The sequence below is a fragment of the Gallus gallus genome, chromosome 1 (genome assembly GCF_016699485.2).
Source record: "Gallus gallus isolate bGalGal1 chromosome 1, bGalGal1.mat.broiler.GRCg7b, whole genome shotgun sequence".
Lineage (NCBI taxonomy): Eukaryota > Metazoa > Chordata > Aves > Galliformes > Phasianidae > Gallus > Gallus gallus.
In genome coordinates this window covers 96,046,339-96,066,118 of record NC_052532.1, presented here as the reverse complement: position 1 = coordinate 96,066,118, position 19,780 = coordinate 96,046,339, and the positions used below count along the sequence as shown (strand labels likewise).

The following is a 19,780-nucleotide window of genomic DNA, read 5'->3' as shown; positions in this document are numbered from 1 at the left end:
ATTATTATTCTTGTCAGAACACTAGTAAGAGAAAAGGCTTGATGGCTGGTAAAAATATCACTTAAACTGCATCAAACTGCCTAAAGTTTCCATCATTTATTTGCAGTTATAATAGTGGGATTCAGAGCCAGCTATTAAATATGCCTATTAAAGTGAAAAATCACCTTTAAGCATTTTGCACTACTCATTTAAGATATTAATAGTGAATGATAACAGCTAAAGACATTCCAGTTCTCCTTTCTTGCAGTGATAAAGGCTAAATACTTCACATTTTATTCAGTCCCACATATTTAATCAACTTCTGAAGTAAAATTGTTTCTTATATCTTCTTTGGTTGGAATGGAGGGATTTAATAGCTACATTTCCCAAATACAGAGCAAGGGCTGATTCATGGATTGGTTTCACAGTAAATCTAGGAAATCTACTGGCATTTTCAGGAACTACTACTGATAGAGACTATATCCTCTTCCCAACCCACTCCCTTTTTTTTTTTTTTTTTTTTAATTTTCATTTCTTTTCTTTCTATTTTATTCCCCTTTTGAAATTTGTAAGCTCAGCTTCTTATGCAAAATGTAATAGGGAATAGGGGCGACCTATGCATGACTGCAATGAACCACTTGTTCTGCAAAGCCTCCCTTCCTTCAGATTAAGATCCCAGATCTCTTCTCCAGTTCGTCTGCTGTGATTCCAGTCCTGAATCATTCTCCTTCCTTCCAGTCACAGTGGAAAAATGCACACATTACCTGGTGAACTCTCTCCAAATCCTCCTCCAGCCCATACCAATGTCAATGGGAGAGACAAACTAGTCAAGGAGTTGGGATTCATCTGAAGCAATGTGCTACTCATTAGCCAGCAGTTAAGTACATACTGATCAATCATTCAGCAAAATAAACAGAATAAATAACTATTGTGTTTATATGGATGTTGATGTGTGCCTTTCTACACTGCTATTTACTGGAATTTAGATAGTTAAGACCTGAATATTTCTTAGCAGATTCCAAGGTCAGCCATAAAAGAGAGAATGAGAATCACTATAATCAGGCAGGCTTTTTAATTTACTTTTTTGAGACCTATAAGAAGAGGACAATGTCAAATTATTACAACTAGAAGTTACTAGACTCCATGTATGATGAACTATACCACTCTGAAACTTAGCATGAGTAACACTGTGACTGATTATTCACAACAGTGTGAGTGACAGCCATAGGGGTTGTGTTGCCCTCCCCTCAAACAAGTTTTATCTTAAAGAGTATGGTTTTATTGAATATGCCTTCATCAAGGTAACCATGCAAGAAAACAAACAAAATGTATCCTACCCTGAGCAGTTAAGTGTTCTAACATAAAGAACAATGAAAGAACAGATTTCTTATCAAGAGAAGACAGAATGAACAGGCAAGGAACTAATAATATAGTTCAAGACTCACTGCAGCAGCAGCAGCTGTTCAAGCTATCCCTGATAAAAAAAATTCCACCTGCAGCACTGTAAATAACATGAAGAAAGCCAGAATGGGCCAAGAGCAACTTGGTGGTATTTTTTGTTTGTATTTTATTATAGAATAATCTATTGAATTCTTGTTTAGAAGAAAAAAGAAACTATAAGCAAGTATGATGTTTCTGTAGGATATATAATACTTGAAATACTCAACTTGGAATTCAGCATTCAAAGATCCACTTTTAAACCACTCTGTAAATATATTCATAATTTATTAAAGATTTAAAAGCTTTATTGAATGCTCTTCAGCATACGCTGCTTATCAGCTCATGACTACAAAAACATTATTTTGGGAATATTAATCTCAATCTTTCATTTGAATGAAAGTTTATAATGTTTACCTGCTAAGATATCTTCCACATAAAACTAGAAACAAACAGCAGATTTCAAACACAATGTAAAATAACCACCTATCAGTCTTCCCTACCTTCCAGTTCATACTATCTTAGCCTGCAGATCCAATTATCCTCCAACATTTGCTGCTCAACCATGCTGAGATTAGTCACCAGCCCTCCAGTTAGACTGTAATAAAAGGTCTGTAGGTGCATTTACACTCCAAAGAATCAGGTATGAATGCTAGCATTGCAATCATTTCTTTTTGAGTTATGGCCATAAATATTGCAATGATGAAACAGGTTATTTTCAGCTGCCTTATCCATTCATTTGCATGATATCTGAACTTACTGATTTTTAAGAAACCTAGAAGAATACATTCAAGAGGACATAATCCTTGACCTGAAGGCTTCACAAATAAAGGTATTAATATGACATGGAAGATATTTTTTCCTACACCCAGACAGCCATACTATGTCTCCTACATGAATTTGTGGCTTCTCTCCTTTTTTCTTCACATTTTAATAAAGTAATTTTATATGCTGTCAGTGTATTGACCTCTAAGATCAGGTTGTGCACAAAATTACAAAATTTGGCAGAATTTCTGCTTCTCAGAAAAAAAAAAAAGAAAAAAAAGGAAAAAAAAAAGAAAAAACAGATTAAAGTATACATTAAGGAATACAATTATTTATGATATTCCAGTCTTCCAGGTCCTTGCTCACTGCAGTAGTTGTGATCATGACAAAGAACTACAACCCTCTACCACAGGACATTGGCAGACGTTGCCAAAAAATGTCAGAACCACACTTTTCAGCCCAAAGCTGCAACTAGTTGAACTGCAGGAGTCATTTCATTAGCTGACAGCTGCAATAAGCTGTTCTTTCTCCATGTGGAGAAGCTACTGGTGGGAGGTACAATTCACACAGGCATACTCCATAAATCATATACTACTTAAAGAAAAATATACTTGTGAAAATATTTACGAAGTACTGTGCAGTATTTTTCCTATTTATTATCCTTACTTTCTCACTGCAGTCATTCTTTCATATTTTGCAATTTAAAAGCTGACAACAGACTTTAAAGACTTGAGCAAAATTCTGGAAAATTCCAATCTTTTGTTTCCATCTGTACTGCTTATATTCTCAAGAGAATCTAGATCCTTTATGTTCTGTGTGATTTTTTTCTAGTGAATATATTCTAACTGACCTACAGAAGACAAAATTAGTTTATTTAGCTACAGGTTTAAGTTATGATGTTAGTGACTGTTTACTCTGTTACTGCTATGGAAGAGTCTTACTTGATACGTAACTAGCTAAAAACGACATTAACAGCTTTCAAGGCCACGAACTATTAGTAAACTGCACTTCATTAATTAACTATATTAGCAAACAGACACTTTTGATCTTTTAATACTGTGATAGTTTTTGGTATTCTAATTTTAAGGAGAGCAATGAACTGATAGTTGTTATTAAGGGGGAAAGAGCAGACATCCGCATCACAAATGTGTGTTTTCCTGCTATTAAAGAAACAGGCGAGTAATAGGCCTTCATATTACCTTTTCAAATTTTTTACACATTATTCAAACAATTTTCATGGAAACCATTGAAAATTGCTCATGAGTAATAATGTAACCATATATGTGGGTATATTTTTTACTTTAAACATACATATCATATTCCGTAGCCAACTCTATCACAGACATACAATCATCATTCTCACAGCAAACCTCTATTCTATATCAATAACCTACTGCTAAGAAAACAAAAATTGTACATTTGAACAAAAATTATATGACTAATCTTTCCATTAATGTAATTTCTGATACTGCATTTCCTGAGGGTTTTTTAATGATTATTGTGCTGTTTTTTTTAAATAATTGTTTTAATTATTACTAGACAGCATCTTCTTCATAAGAATCATCACTAGCTCCAGTTCAGCAGCATGAAATTTTTATTTACTTGTCTTTAAGAAACTTACACCTGGAACTGGATGTTGAACAGAATTTGTATATGGTTCACTTCTCACCTACAGATATTTTGCCTTAGATGATTACTACATACCAATTAAAAATACTATTATTTGAAGCTGAGCTTTGGAGAAGAGTACTGCATCTCTGCTACAGACAAATAACTTGCTGTCACATGCCTAGAATACTCCCTACTATTGAGGACCCTTGAAAGCAGAGGATAAAACCATAGTCCTGCACTCTAGCAATGGCTGTACTCGGTGATCAAGGTGAAGCAGCATTTAAGTTGGTTTAGTTGTGTATAGCAGCAATCCTTACCTTTTGTGTTTTCTGGGTCATTGCAAGAAGCATGAAGAAGAAAATTTTCCAATTTGGTGAATTTCCACTGTTTTTCTCCAGAATTACTCACAAAAACAGTATCAATTCAACTAGAGGGAGGAGCAGGTTCAGTAACTAAATTTCCAACTAACATTCCAGTGCCACATGTGATAAATTTCTGTGTGAAACATGGCTTGATGTCACCAGGAACTGAGGGAGCAAAACTGGAACATGAAAGACCATTTATGCAACGTGTTTTATAGCAACCTTTTCTTTCCTCTATCAGAGACATACAGAAGAAAAGAAGAATTTTACCTGAAGGCCACTTTATTTCTGCATACATTATTAGGAAAATGGAATTTTATGACTTCCTTTTACTTAACTAAATGTGGGATACATTTTTAATTAATAATCATATGTTTCATGTAATATTTATTTTTATCCCAATGCCAAAGGACAGCATAATCGAGAAACTCATCTGGAAAAGAGCAGAAATTTGTAGCTTATTTCCTCTCTCCTGAAAAACTTCACACACAATATTTTTCATTTATACTCTCTTATCTCTCTTATCGTGAAGGTTTGGTGACAAGTTACTATCTTCTTCTGAAAAAGTTGTGTATTTGTTGTATATTTGAAAGCTTACAGATTATGAATAACTGATAAATAACTAAGATATTAACATTTCTGTTTACAATATTTTTCCCAAAATATATTTGAGACAGAATAGACTTAGAGATTGCAAAAGTTCTATTTTTCCAAGAAAACTCCTGAACTATGAAGTCTCCACATCAGAGTTTCTATGTAGCAAATACTGTAATTAATTCGATAATGCACTAATGAAAATACTTCAGATACGTTGGTTAGGACAAGTCCTGCGAATGGTTAGTACAGCACAGAAGAAACAGACTCATTAGAACAGCTGTACCTCATGCAGAAAAACAAGTCTGCAAGGAGACATGGCCTCAGTCCAAGACATCCATCTCCCCTGACAGAGAATAGCTGTACCAGAAAACGAGGATGTATACGGAAAAGCTGGAACCCCACATGCTCTCCTGTCCTCCTCGCCTCTGGAACAGCAGACTGCTATGGAAACTGGCATACGATCCCCCTTTTAGGGCATTCAGAAAGCATCCACACAAGTGACTTGTATACTCTGCTAAACATAATAGCACATTATTGCCTGCTGGTTGTGTTGTTCTAACAGCTGTTATACATGGGAATCTTCCCTGTGATGAGTGACACATAGTAGTTAAAACAAACAAACACCATAAGCATGATATGCTGCACAATAAATCTAGACAAGACTGTAATAGAAGAGTACCGTGTTATAAGAGGAAGATGGATTTAAGTGCTGGTTCCTAATTCCTTAGGCAATTAGTTTCATAGTACTTCAGCATATATACCTACAGATATCTGTCTCTTACAAAAGCTCTACTTTACTTCATGGTAACATCTTCCATTGACCTTAAAAAACTTCTGGTTATTGTGGACCAAAGACAGCTGAGTAATGGTTCCCTGGTTATTAAGACACAAATGCTGAGCTCAATGGTAATAAGATGAGAAAAGATTTCAGTCTTGCACAATCATCTGAGCATAACAGAGCAGTAACTTCTACCAAACTACAAGAAATATTTAGTGGTTGGCCTTACTGTAGGTTAATCCTGACATAAGAAATTGCACATAATCTGGAATTAGCAATGTGCTGCAGCATCACATAGAGGTCAGCAATAAGAAATCTGAATTATTTTGTTGTTAGTAAAGTACATCAACTCTGCTTCTGAATCTTTTGTTGTGTTTATCTGAGATGACAAGCAAATGAGCATAAAAGCTGCAAGATTCAGCCTTGGTCCCTGTTGCTGTAAAAAATATCAACTCACCTGTGGCTGGGCTCCTTCTGGATCAGTGAGATTTTTCTTTACAATATCGAGCATACCTTGATAAAGTAAAACTAAGATCAGCTTTGTCTGGTTTCATCTTCTGAAGTACTGCTTATTGCTGCTAGTTGCATAAAATGAAATAATTTCATTGCCATGTGATCAATGGGAATAGGTACAAAAGAATCTTTGTTTTTGTACTTAACAATTTATTAAGTGAAAAAAATACATAGCCATTATGACTTATCCCTCATACATGAATTTACGGAATAGTAATAGATTGAGTAGTTACAGCCCCCAGAGAAAATCCTCAGAGCACCTGTTTCAGCCTTCCCTTCCTGAAGGTTATCCAATAAATAAAATGATCTTCCCAAAGAGTTTGCAGTCAGGACAGTTGCTCATACTGTGAGTGTAATAGAAGAAATTACAAACAAACAAACAAACAGAACACCTCTCCTTCTCACTTTCCAGAATATAAATGACGTTTAACTACAGCAAGGCAAGAAAATCCCCATTCTTCCTTTTCTTAGTCATTTTCCCTTAGTATATGTTGGTATTTGTCATCAGAACTTTTAAGATTAAAAAATGCCATTATCTCAAAACACGTACCACAAATGTACTATGTACCTGTATCTTACTTGCATATTTCAAAATTGAAAGCTTTTTTTTTTCCTTTGAACTAAAACGTTAAGGGAGGACTATGATAATTTAATTTGACTAAAGTTTTTTTTATGATTATTTGTTTGTTTTTTAACTTTTTCAACTGAGATAATATTTCAGTGTACAGAAATACTACTTATTCTACATGTTGTTGAGGATCTAGGAAATGAAAATCCTGCTGTGGCTAATGTATCAAAGGCAACTTGAATGATGTCCTCATCCCGTCTTAACAGTCCATGACTGTAACACTCAGAGAAACCTAAGTTTTTCCTGAGTAAACAACGTCCCCAGTGAAGCCTCCTGGTTTTGCCTGTCATGTAGTCACTATCATTATTCACATGTGTATTTTCAATATATATTTCAATAATTATTGATTCTCTCCTTACCTTTGTTTTACAGATTGTTTTCTATAATGGCATTTCCTCACTTACATGGAGAATAAGCCATGTAATACTACTCCAAAACATATTTTGGCAAACAAAGATAAAATGAACTTGCAGCTTCAAATCTCCATGCATGATGCAATGCATTTGTAACTCCTTCTGCCATCCTCTTTCCATCCTCTCATTCATCTCCTATTACATACAGAGGAAGTGCTCCTATCGCTTCATACCATACTGCAGATAGCTCAAAAGCATGTCTTGTGTTCTTCCATGAACAGTACACTCAGTCTAAAAGAAATTAGGGGAAACATTTTTTAGGGCTTCAGCATCAATGCTGTAAGTGGTCAGGCGTGATTTCAACATCATGATACAAGAAAGAGAGATACATTTCAACTCTCTTTAGACTTTGGGTGTGCTATGTTTTTAATAGCATTTTTTTTCCCATCATTTTCTTTAGAAAAATTCATAAGTGCCAAAGCTGCTCAGATGCATGAGGGGCTTACCTGGGGACTGAACTTGGTTTTATGTTATTGAAATATATCAGTTAGAACTGCCTGCAGTTCTTTCTGCAGATAATTTGTTTAATTTTCCTGTGTCATTTTTATTGCAGAGATGATTTTATTTTCCCCAGTCAGCTATGATAACTCACAAATGGGTTCAAAGAATTAAGTCATATCTGTAAATGTATTTATCACTAATAAAATTCTTGACGTAACATGTGGATTTAAGGCATAAACATATAGAATTTATCCAAGTCACCACTACCACTGATGTTAAATGAGTGAGAATGAAAAACATTTGACTTTCAGATGTTAAGTTGGGTATGCAAGATTGGTAGTTTGGAAACATTTGTTGTTCAGTAAGTTGTGAGAGTTTTATAAGGAACCAAAATGAGTCTACAACTGTAGTGTCCAGATGTCCATAATAAAATACTGCTTTGAAGTCTTAGTGTTCTTCAAAGAAGGGTGAGTTACAAAAATAACTGCAACTTGCTTAGACTTCCATATTTTTAATGGGCAGTGTCACAAGCAGTGATGTCCTCCTGGAGTTGTGTGATCTGTTCCTGGTTATATAACGTCTTGAAAGATCACTAATTTTCACGTGTAGTTTTTCTGGTACTTTCTAACACTGAGATCTTGTAAATATAGAAATCTGAATGAAGTTACATATGTCTTGGTTTTTACAGGAAGTACTCACTATTGACTGAATAGTGTGATTATGGCAATTCAATGTCAACACAGTTAAAGCTGGTGCCTTTTATTTACAAAGCTTTTTCCTTTACCTTTATGCAGTTTCCTCTTAAAAAAATAAAAATAAAAAATACAAGAATAATATCACCACTAGCACCAAAAACAAGCAAACAAACAACAACAACAAAAAAACCAAACATTTAATACAGCTATTTAATGGACTACCATATCTAAGTTCAAACACCCCATGAACATACTAGATGTATCTGAAGTGATATATTACAATTGAATATGTATTTATCATTGTTGCAAACTTGGTACTGTGAAGAGTCACTCTTGTTGGCAACCATATCCTAGTTTACCAGGTCAGTCAAATTCTTCCTTGTGCTATTTTTCAGGAATGGAACAAACATATTTTTATGAGGAGTGACAAAGATAGACTTCAAATTCACTCTTTGGGTGCACCTTTTCCTCTAACAGCTTATTTACCCAATCAAGGGCTCTGTGAGGGAAATCCATAGCATACAAGAAAATTTATGCCAAATCATTTATCCTAAATTAAAGAAAGGGAGATAGAGAAATCCACATTCAAAGTATAACTTGAGGTGTTTCTCTGTTCAGCCTGAACATTTCTCCTGAAAGACAGGGATAATCATAGAATAATAGAATCACAGAACCATAGAATGGCCTGGGTTGAAAAGGACCACAATGATCATCGAGCTTCCTCAAGAAGGACACTCAGATCAACTCCACTGTAACTCATCCACATGATGAAAGGATTTCAGAGCTCAGTGCCATTCTCTGGAGTGAAGGAAACCCTGTGTAGTGAGCAAGGTGAAGATCCAGGCACTGTGAGCTGCAATATAAATCATGACAGTTACTATATTACAGAAGAAGAAGAAGAATGAATGAGAAGGAATTGCTTCATGCAGAAGTAAGGAAGCTCAGTTCTGTCTACATTTTTTGCCAGAGATTAAGGTCCCAAGGTTCTTGCTTTTCCAATAGCCATATTTCATCAGCACTAACTGAAACTATCTTATGTGAAGGCTCAAGGAAGTTTTAAGGAAGATGGGCAAATGGCATGTTCTATCCTTCTTGCACCAGGCTACAAGAAGGAACAGAGCCAAAAGAACATGTAAAGGAAAGTGTGTGGACCAGGAACTCAAGCACTTGGCTGAATCCTTTCTGGGCTCTTTCAGCTGATTTTGAACGTTACAAACACACAGTATTTGTCTGAAGCCGGATTTAATACAAAACAATTGTAACAGGATTAATGTCCTCCATAAGTTGGGAGTGACCAGGAAGCCACTAAGTCACATTGCTGTTTCCTGCCAACTCTGTCAAACTCATTTTGTCGGTGAAAGGATCCGTTTACACAGACTCTGAGGAGAAAGAGACAAGTCAAACTGGGAAAAGGGACACATCCACTCAGTGTGCTCACTACTGACAGATGAGAAAGCTAAAGGACATACAAGGAAATAAACTTGACATGTGAAGATATGATAAACTCTCATGAATTGGCAATTCTGGAATAAAGACCAAGAAATCATTAAGGAAAGACAGGTGATACAGAACGGGAAACAAATCTTACCTCATGGAAGTTTTGCTGAGCTGAGCAGGGAAGGCAAGAAGTCTGACACACAGGCCTCAAGATAGACAAGGACAGAATAATGATTAGAGAATTTTAGGAAAGAGAAGGAGTTAATTGAGGCAAAGGATTGATGTGTTTGGCAGACTATAAATTGACAGTGTTGAGAGAGAACTGATGGGACTGATGATTACAAGATGAATAAGGAATGAAAGATCTATAGACTGAGTAGGTTAGACAGGTAGAATGTTACAGGTGCAACACAAGGTATCCGTTAAGTCTTTTGAAGATTGGAGGAAATATTTCATTATGTCCTTCAGTGTGCGGGGTTGGGATTATGTGAGTGTTCTTAAGCTTTTTGGTGTTGTTGCATGTTAAACTTATGTGCTGAAAGTATTTATGCTTGTCTTAGAATTCTTTAAAGGCCCGTTCAGTTTTTCTCTCCCTTTTGCAGATTAATTTTTAAAAATGCCATCAAAGTATAATTGCACAGGAGAACACACAGTGTTTCTCTTCATATCCCTACTGTGTAATTTTTCACCTCAATGACCCTTGAAATTGTCTACGTTTTTCTTGAGGGGGTCATTTTCCTTATAATTCAAGTAAATCCGCGTGCAAATCCATTCCAATTGGTTGAGTTACAGATTAGGGAACACAGGGAAGTGCAAAAATGATTAGATTACAAACTCCTCCCAAACCTAGAGCAAAGTGCTGAACCTGTAATTTCATAGGACATGACTATTGTTTGTAAAAATAAAGTGTTCACAAATAATGTTACAAATAAACTCCAGTCTTGATGTGCAATAACTTTAGTATTTTCCTCAAGATATCAAAATACTTCAAGTTCTTGAATTTGCACCTTAGCAAACATGTGGCAGGGAAAGTAACAAGGACATGCAGAAATACGTCTGCGTAGAAAGGACATGTGCTATGGTGAAAAAGTGGCATTACTTGTTTGCCATTCTCCATTTGAAGCCACATAAGAGGCTATTTGGAGGAAGACATATATGTGAAGAAAATAGAAATTAAGTTCACATAATTAAACTCTTTCATTTAAAACAAACAAACAAACAAAAAAGTAATGTGTTAATCCCACAAACGTGTAAATTCTGTCACCTGCTACCTAGGAGGCCAGGTCTGACACTAAGAAATGGTAGATTGCAGAATGCCTCTTAGGATGGAGAACACACATGAGAACAAGTTTGTAACTTAGACGAACAAACCCACAGTCAACCAATCACTTCCACTTTTTGCTTGACAGCTGATTTCACTCCAGAAGGATGAAATCCCATGGAATTCCTCTAATGTAAAAGGCCAAGAGACTATACAACCCTTACTTCTCCCACCCTCTGCTCCCCTTACCCCTTGTTTTTCTCACTTGTTTGTTGAACTGTACAAGTCAGCTAAATTTTTACCTTACCATATGCCACAACAATCATGTCACAACTCAGACATAAGAACAGAGTTCTCTGCTCTCAGCTTCACTTAAGATTTCATCATGTGAGGAAAGTATATGACACTTGCTCATGTACAGAAATTGATTTTTTTGACTTCTTCAAAAAAAAATCTGAGTTTCCTATGGCTAACACGTTTGCCTCTTTTGCTTAGGCTGAGGTTCAGACCAGTGCACAGAACATGGAAAGTTACTTTAAGGAACTCTAACTCAGATACTCAAACTATTATTTTCCTTATGTTGTACAGTTACAGTAAAAAAACAAAACAAAACAAACAAACAAACAGCATGAGGTCTACGAAATTAAATATATAGATATAAATATATATAGTAACAAAAGAAAAATTAACAAGAGAAGCTACAGAAGTCAAACAGCCTTTCCTTTTAAGAATTTAATTCTTTTTAAAACCCTACTGGGAGAGTATGTCTAATGAGCCACTTGTTTGTGCCTCAGTAAAGACATCTGCAGATACCTCACTGCAGTACTGGTCAAGTCCTCCTCATTTCTACAATATTCAAGTGGTTCAATACTCACGATGACTGAGGAAAGCAAGAGGTGAGGATTGAGTTTTCCTCTCACTGACTAAAAAGTCAATAAGCAACAGGCAAACTGCTTCACAGTGCCACAATGGTATCCTTTGTCTTTTTAAGTGAGAATTCTCATGGAAATCAGTGTGGTTTCTGGTCAACTGTCAGTTATGGTACCAAAAATGCGTGTAAGAATCTATTATTGTAGAGGCTTGGACACAAATGCCGGACAATTCGTAAAAGTCCAGTGGCACTGCTGAAGGACTGAAAAGGAATGAGCTATCCAGTCTGACAAACAGTAGAATAATTTTATTAGCTCTCTGCCTTCCTTTCTTCTCTCTAATCACCAAGCAGTCGGTCTCCTGCCACACGTTTACAGCCCATTTACACCAGTGTAATGCCACTGGAATTTACGTCAGCCTACGATGTATGCAGAAAACATTCAGTCAGACAAAGGTGAGATGAAGGTAGAAAAGCAGCGCACTGAGAAAGTGTCAGACACGACACTTAGAAATTACCCTTATTACTCCACACTATAACAGGACGTTCCTATTTTCTTCTACAAACTGCATTCAACAAAAGCTTCTTTCTTCAGCAGTGAGGCGCGTGAACTTAGGTTTAATGAAAAGTGTTCTTAGCTCAAGCGCCTATCATTTGAGCTTCAACGTATGGCACAGTGGTCACAGATCAGAGAAGTGTTCCTTCTAACTACACCTCTGTGACACACAGGTATGTCACAGATAATTCCTCCCTCCCCCCCCCCCCCCCCCCCCCCAAAAAAAAAGCCTCCTGACAGAAAGTTCTTCAGTGTACTCACAACCATCAGCAGTTTTAAATCAAAAAATGTGATGCAAGAGCAAGTGAAATCGGAGTTAAGAATAAGCCAAGAGCGCTTAAATTAATTTTCGAGTCATCAGTCATTAATTAACCTTAACAAATCATGACGAAAAACCATCTGCAAACACTAGGAAAAAAAAAAAAAAGAAAAAAAGAAAAAACTACAAACGTTGATCACGTTGCAGATCAACTCAATCGCCCCCTCCTTTTGCATTTCTCCGTCCCCATCCCGTTTTCCAGCCGCTCCGCAGCCAGGTGCGGTAGCGCACCGAGGCTCGGGGGACCCCCGGCGGAGCCCCGCTGCTGCGGCACCTGCGGCCCCGCCACGGAGCCCGGCGGGCGGTGTCCTGCGGCCGCGGCTACGCGTTGGGGCGGTGGTTCCCCTCTGTCCGGGGGCGCTGCCCCGCGGGGCGGGGGCGGACAGGGGCTGCGGCACTGCAGCAGCGGCTGCAGCGGAGCCGGAGACCTCCCTTCTCTTCCTCCTCCTTCTCCTCCTCCTCCTCCTCTTTCTTCCCCCTCCCGCCCCGGTGGGGGCCCTCCATTGTGTGGGGAGGCGGCCGCATACCCGCTGACTGCGCACCCCTGAAGAGCCCCTGTGGAGACCAGCCCTCCCCCCCCCCCCCCCGCTCCCCCCAGAGTGCGGTATCACAGCCCCCTCCCGCTCTGTTTCTTACACCTTCATGTAGACATAGAAATATACGCACATGATGCACTGCACATAACGCCTATGTTCCCCCCCCCCTCCCCGCAGCTTTTCGGTCCCCTCGGAGTCGGCAAAAGGGGGCGGCCCCGCGGACGGTCCGCATCTCCGCGAGCTCGGGGGCCAAACAAAGCCGCCGTTCCGCCACAAGTTGCGGAGAGAAGCCCCGACCCGCGGAGTGCCGCGTAGCCTCCCCGCAGCGGGGGACGCCGGCCAAACTTCTTTGTTAATAGCGAACGAGACGATAAAACGGGATGCCGTCCCGCAGAGCGAACCCCGGCAACTTTCCTCACAATAAACCCGCCCCGGTACCTGAGGGAAACTTGTTGGGCCGCTCCGCTCGGCTCTCCCTCATCGCCTTCTCCCGCCGCCCCGGGGCCGCCCGCAGCCCGGCGATGCCGCCCCCGGCTCCCGCCCCGCGGCCACTCCGCTGGGACTCACCTCGGGGCAGCAGCGCTCAGAGAAGTCGCGGCTCCATCGGGCGGGCGGCCCCGTGCAACTTTCCCTGCACAGAGCGAGGCTACGGATGGGTATCGGTATCGGAGGGAGAGGGAGCGCTTCAGACGACAAGCTGCTGGGGAGGCTTAAATCAAAAGGGGGATGAAACCGGATTTCTTCCCGGTATCAGGACCCTGAAAAATCAAATCCTTCTTCAGAAGAGAATTCTTTCAGACCCGTTATCTGTATTACTATTAATGCGCAGAGCGGGAGGCATTGCATACAAATAGATCCCGGTAGCAGCGTCTATTGGTGGCTGCGGAGGGCCCCTGGGTCCTACTGCTCCGGCGCCGGGAACTACAAAGCGCGGCGGCCGCGCGGGCACGGGCTGAGGAGGGGGGGGGTGGGGGCCGGGCCCGCTTAATTGATTCGTTACCTCGGTATTGTGGGACGTGTGGCCGTGTTCGGCCGGGAGCGAGCCGCCTGATGAGCGGATATCATGCAAGCTCCCCTTTCCGAGCTGCTCTCGCAGTGCCTTTGTGCAGCCTGGTGTGAGAAATGCGTGTCCGATTTCAACAAAATAAATCCAGGGCTTTATTTGCCTTAAGCTTGTTGGTTGTTCCTCCCCCCCCAGCCCCCCCCCGCCCCCATCCTGCTTTTCTTTCTGTGCTGTGGAAATTATCCATCACGGTCCCTAATTATTATGTGGTTACTTCAATGGTAATTTACTCATTGCGTTTCATTTACCTGTGTTTTGTTCTTTCCCAGGTTATGGCACATCTCTCTGCGCAAAGAGGGAGACGTGTTATTGAAAAATAGACAATTTGTTCTTAACTAAAAGAGATAAAGTACAATGGATGATCAAGATCGGCTTCTTCCATTAAAGAAAAACAATAGAGAGACTGCCAATTTGCGATAATTTAATGAGGGCCCTTGTTGGATTTAGGAAATCACCAGACTGAAAGAAGATATCCCATTTGAAAATTCAGGCAGTAAAAAGACCAAAACCAGATACAGCGTTTCTGTATTGACTGTTAAACAGAGAGTAAGCGTGAGACAGTGATGGCAAAGGTCAGCAAAACTGAGAACTGAAAACAATGCAGGCACTGGCATATGCGATATTGGCAGACGGAGCTCAACTTCCATCACTGCCTTGTGTGTAATATTCAACATATACAGAACATATATCTAGGAAATGCACAGTAGTTGGTTGTAAATTGCAAGTTGTTATGGAAATATTTTAAGTAATGTATGAAGACTATCTGGAAATACATCCTGTGATATATTGTGATGCTCAAGGCAGTTAAAGATCCAGTCAGTACCCACTGCCCTACACAGAAGAATAGCAGTCGGTGACAAGGAGACATTGCCCCACAGGTTTATATATAGGGCACTGTTAATGTGGCAATGTCGTTACACTCCAACTGGGAGCTACCAAGCGCAGATGTTACAACAAGCGCAGTTTTACAAATACTGAAATGTCAAACTCAGGGCAAACCATTGTTAGCCACAAGCCCATGTTTTCACCAGCTACATAGGCAGGAAGAGACAAAGTTAAAACAGCATGTAGGGAAATACAGTGTTTAAATGTGCCTTGAACTCTAAGAATCAACAGTAGTAGTTGAAACATTCTCTGAATGGAGCAGTCTGTGTGCCTTGGAGAAAGCAGCAGAGAGAGGAGCAAGGAATCAGCATTTTTGTGCTTCAGTGCCTCTGACAAGGGAGGCATTACAGCGTCAGTTCAAAGTCAGGTCTCCAGTGCTGTGTTTCAGACCACCTCACAGCTTGTCTGTAAGATCTGGTGCCTTGCTGGAAGAGGATTCCAACTCTTTGTTCTCCAAAAGCTGTTCCTACTTTGGTTTGGGTATTTTACTCCTTAGGTGACAAGTATAGCCCAAAGCACTACAGTGTTTCTGTTGTCAGAAAAGATGCACTAGTGCAATTAATAACCTCCTATGAATTATCTCTTCAGTTATCACTCCATTTACACGTATCATGTATTTTCTTTACAAAAACAAGTTTGAATTTCAGTTGAGCTACTTTGTAAACAGGTGACTAATACACTAGTAACTAAAAGCTTTAAAGGAAGATATTGTAGCCGTTTACCATTCAGACCAATTTTTGTTTCATTGTTTTATTTTGATTTTGTTTTGTTTTTTTTTTTCCTTTCAGTCTACTTATGACAGTCTACTTATGAGAGTTCAACATACACCTCTCACCTGTTACTTCCATGAGCCTTATTGTTTTTACAATAACCTTAAAGACATGTCTGATTAACATCAATTTTATGAAACAAAATAATGTAAAATTGTTGGTAATTTCCATCATTTGCAAATTTAGCAAAAATAGTAGATTAGTGTGAGTGCAAATTATGGAAGCGATAATCAACACCATCACAATTAAGAAATTACTGTGGGAAGGAGAGAAATTGCCTTGCCCATTGTAGTGCCTTCAGAGATTAATGAAATATGGCTGTGAAACACTTTTAATAGATAAATGGAGTGGGTGGTTAAACATCTGAACAAAGATGATTATTTTGTAGGGAAACAAAACAAAGAGGAATAAATCAAAAAGCTGCTCTATTACCACAATTAAAATGCAATTGCTTGATCAATTATCACACTAGCTAATAGCTTGTTGGAGGACAAGAAAATAAATAAAACATTACGCTAACCAAAGTTCTTTGAAGTGTAACAGTATCTATATACCTATATGTTCCTCATTTGTGTGTGTACCTAATACCTGTACCTTACATAACATTAGCAAGGCTGTATATGAAATGTTGAGCTATTTATTTTTGCTCTACAAGAAATCTATCAATGATAAATAGTCAAGACAAAACATGCAGTGCTTTGCTTTAAGTGTCTAACACAAACTTAGGTTACCAATATGACACATTTCTATGTTTTCTAGATATTGAAGACTCTTCATGTTTTACATGTTTACCAGTCAAAGATGTTTTGAAATAGTTTCTTCTTGGAGTAGCTTCCAAATCAGCATGTGTGATGACACACGTCTGTTTCCAACTTGAAAATGATGTTCATGTGGACGTGGGGCATTCTAGGAAGGTAGTAAAGCCGACAGTGACTGTCATATATCAGCATTACATTTTTCTATCTCTAGTAATCAGCAAAGCATGCATTCCTATGTAGGAAGGCAAGTGTTAACGTTTGCATTTGTATGGAATATAGTGTATAAAGGCAAATAACTTGCTTATCTATAGTATGAGTACCATGCGATAACCTGATCTCAAGTCTGTGGTACGAGCTGACTTGTCCCCTTGATCCAAGCTCCTGGTCAAATCTAACACTTATTTCATCTGTGGAAGTATTCACACAGAGTAGCTTGAACATGAAGAGGGCAAATGCTTTGTAATGACTATTCAGTGTGAAAAAAAATTGCATGTATTTATGTTACCAATAGCAACATAGATTCTGTTAAAAGTTTGGTGAGGTTTGTGAAAAAACATAGGTTTATTCTGAACTTCAGAGAATTTCTCATATATAACTACATAAATAAATGAAAAATAGTACCTACATCTCATTGCACAGAGGTGTATTAAGGATTTCTTTTTCAGATTTGAATGCTTTGTCTTATGCAAAACAATCACACAGCTGACAAACCTGCTTTGCATTTTACAGGGCAAGAGTAGTTAGAAAATATGTAAACTTGTTCATATTTAAAATGAGCAATTCGTGTGTTGTAAATATGTAGGTATTGCTGCAGTGTACTAGTGGAACACAGATTTCTCATTCTGTTGTGGAAACAGAATTTGTGCTCTCGCAGAAGTAGTATAAAGCCTAACAAGGATTTTGTGTACTGTTATTCTCCCAGATTCACTTATGTACTTGGAGATAAATTTTATCCTTGCTTATCTGTGGTCGGTAATGTGTTTGAAGAAAAGTCTGAGGGATTACTGCCATTTCATCTCTCCTGGATCAAACTAGATTTTAAAAATGTGGATACATCCTTTTCTGCCTTTCCCATTTATAAAAGCAGAAGGTGCCTTCTGAATATCAGTTAAAAAAAAAAAAAGCCCCATACTGATGAGGACAGAAGTTTTATGTCAGGCAGTTCTGCAAGGAAAAGAGTATAAGGATGGTCTCTGAAGAACAACATCTGAGTGTGGAACTGGATTTTAAAGTTAAAACTGAAAAATGCACTGGGCCTTTCTCAAGTATCTAGTATTACTCAACTGCCAGCATGACTAGTAATGAGTTGTCAGAAAAGGTAGGAAGGAAGTACTGGGGATGGAGTAAGAAAATGTAAGAAACACTACACTGAGACTTACAAAAAAAAAAAAAAAAAGAATAGCTGAATAGGAATAGTAAAAAATTATATATTTGCAGAAGTTACACTACAAAAGTTTGATCAGAATGGCCTATATGTAGAATTAGACAATCATTAAGCATAACAGTCTTACAACAGAATTATAAAACAAAGTTGCAATTAGATAATGATTTTGTGCAACTCAAGCTGGTAGCAACCAGCTTGAATGCCATTTCCTTGTGCAGTTTATACTTTGCCCTTCAAGCAACCATTTTATTCCATAGCCTAAGACACTTCCAGTCTGATTGACAGCTGTTGTTAGCAGATAAGATATGGTTACAGTTCACAATTCCACTGCCTCTCAGGTGTTGCCATTTTTCTAGAATTTCAGATGCTGCTGCTATTGGGTTGGATTCCATAACTCTTGCTGAAGAGTTAAAAAACAAGGTATTTTCAGTATACTGATAACACTGCTTTGGCCATCCATGCAGTACAGTCACGTTTGTGTCTGAGAATGTCTGGGAAGCAACTAAGGGAGAGAACAAAGCATCTGAGCTGAAACTCAGCTGTGAGGAGGCTGAGCAAAAAAGAGCTACCAAAAGTAGTAACCAAAGCAGTGTCATCTGAAGGGTATTTGAGCTTCCACAAAATATGCATGCACAGACAGTATAAAGTCACTTGGTGTATGCAGATCAGTCTGACCATACAAAGCCATTCTACCACAGGTTTGATGTATCTATGAGAGGAGCCTGTGACACTATGCTTTGAGATGGCCCTGGAGCAAAACCCATAGTCTGATGATATATATATATATATATATATGTTTGCTACTGGATTAACAAATCACAACAAGGCCTCAGAGTGCATTCTCATTTTGTTGTATTTGAAGTCATACAGATTTGAAAAATGGGATTTCTACACTATGGAGGAATGAGGATGAGGTGTCTCTGTTCCTGCTTTCTGAATGTGAAGGAGAAACCTGCTGTTTCAAGGTTTTCTATTGGAGTTCTCTAGTAATGTTTTTCCTAAATGTGTTGTGGGCTTGAATCCTTAAGTATTGGATAGTCAATCTACATAGTTTCCACTTAGGGATTTTTTTTAGAGCTTAATAATAAATATATATACTATATATATATAAACACGGATTAATTCATGTTCTGTCACAGTGCAGATACAAAGAACGAGGGTTAAAATGAGCTTGAACAAACTGTAAAAAATGGATTGCATATCCACTTAGTGAGGGCTGCATGGAAAAGATAATGTCAAGAAAAAGCTAAATGAATTAGTGCTATCCAAAGAGTTTGGGAGAGAATAAGAACTTCAGAGGTATTTATCAGAGGAAGGTGAAATGCCAGAGAGAAACTTTTCCAACCAGCAAATTAAGAAGAAAATGAGTGCAAAGTGTTAAGAAGAAAATTCAGACACTGAGATCTTTCATATTCTGCATTCTTTTGCCCTTTGTTAAAGGAAACTAAAATGTCATTGTGAAAACATTTTTGATGGTGCTTCCACCAGCAACTGAAAAAGTAAGGTTAAAAAGTGGAATATATGGAGGATATCCATTCCAGATTACATCACATTTGGTTTCAAATGAGTCAACATAGGAAGACATAATATATTTAACTAGGTCCACTTGTACATCTGGGGAGTGGGAAGCCAAGTCACCTGACCATACGGTTTCTGGAAGGTTTTGCATCTCACTTTCATCCTTAGACCACAACAGTTACACCAACACAGGAATTAGTATTTTC

The 19,780-nt window shown here is 38.5% G+C and overlaps 1 protein-coding gene across 3 annotated transcripts in view; it reads right to left on the bottom strand.

Annotated features, from left to right (window-relative positions):
• Positions 1–14,121, bottom strand: part of ROBO1 (roundabout guidance receptor 1) — a 707,723-nt gene extending 693,602 nt beyond the window's left edge. For 2 of the 3 annotated variants that reach the window (XM_046904541.1, XM_040653484.2), the window contains exon 1: positions 13,635–13,706. The gene's annotated coding sequence lies outside the window, so the exon portion shown is untranslated. Of the gene's footprint in view, positions 1–13,634; positions 13,707–13,763 lie in introns of those variants that run through there. The other variant, XM_046904542.1, reaches the window with a different exon arrangement.
• Between the last annotated feature and the right edge of the window lie 5,659 nt (positions 14,122–19,780).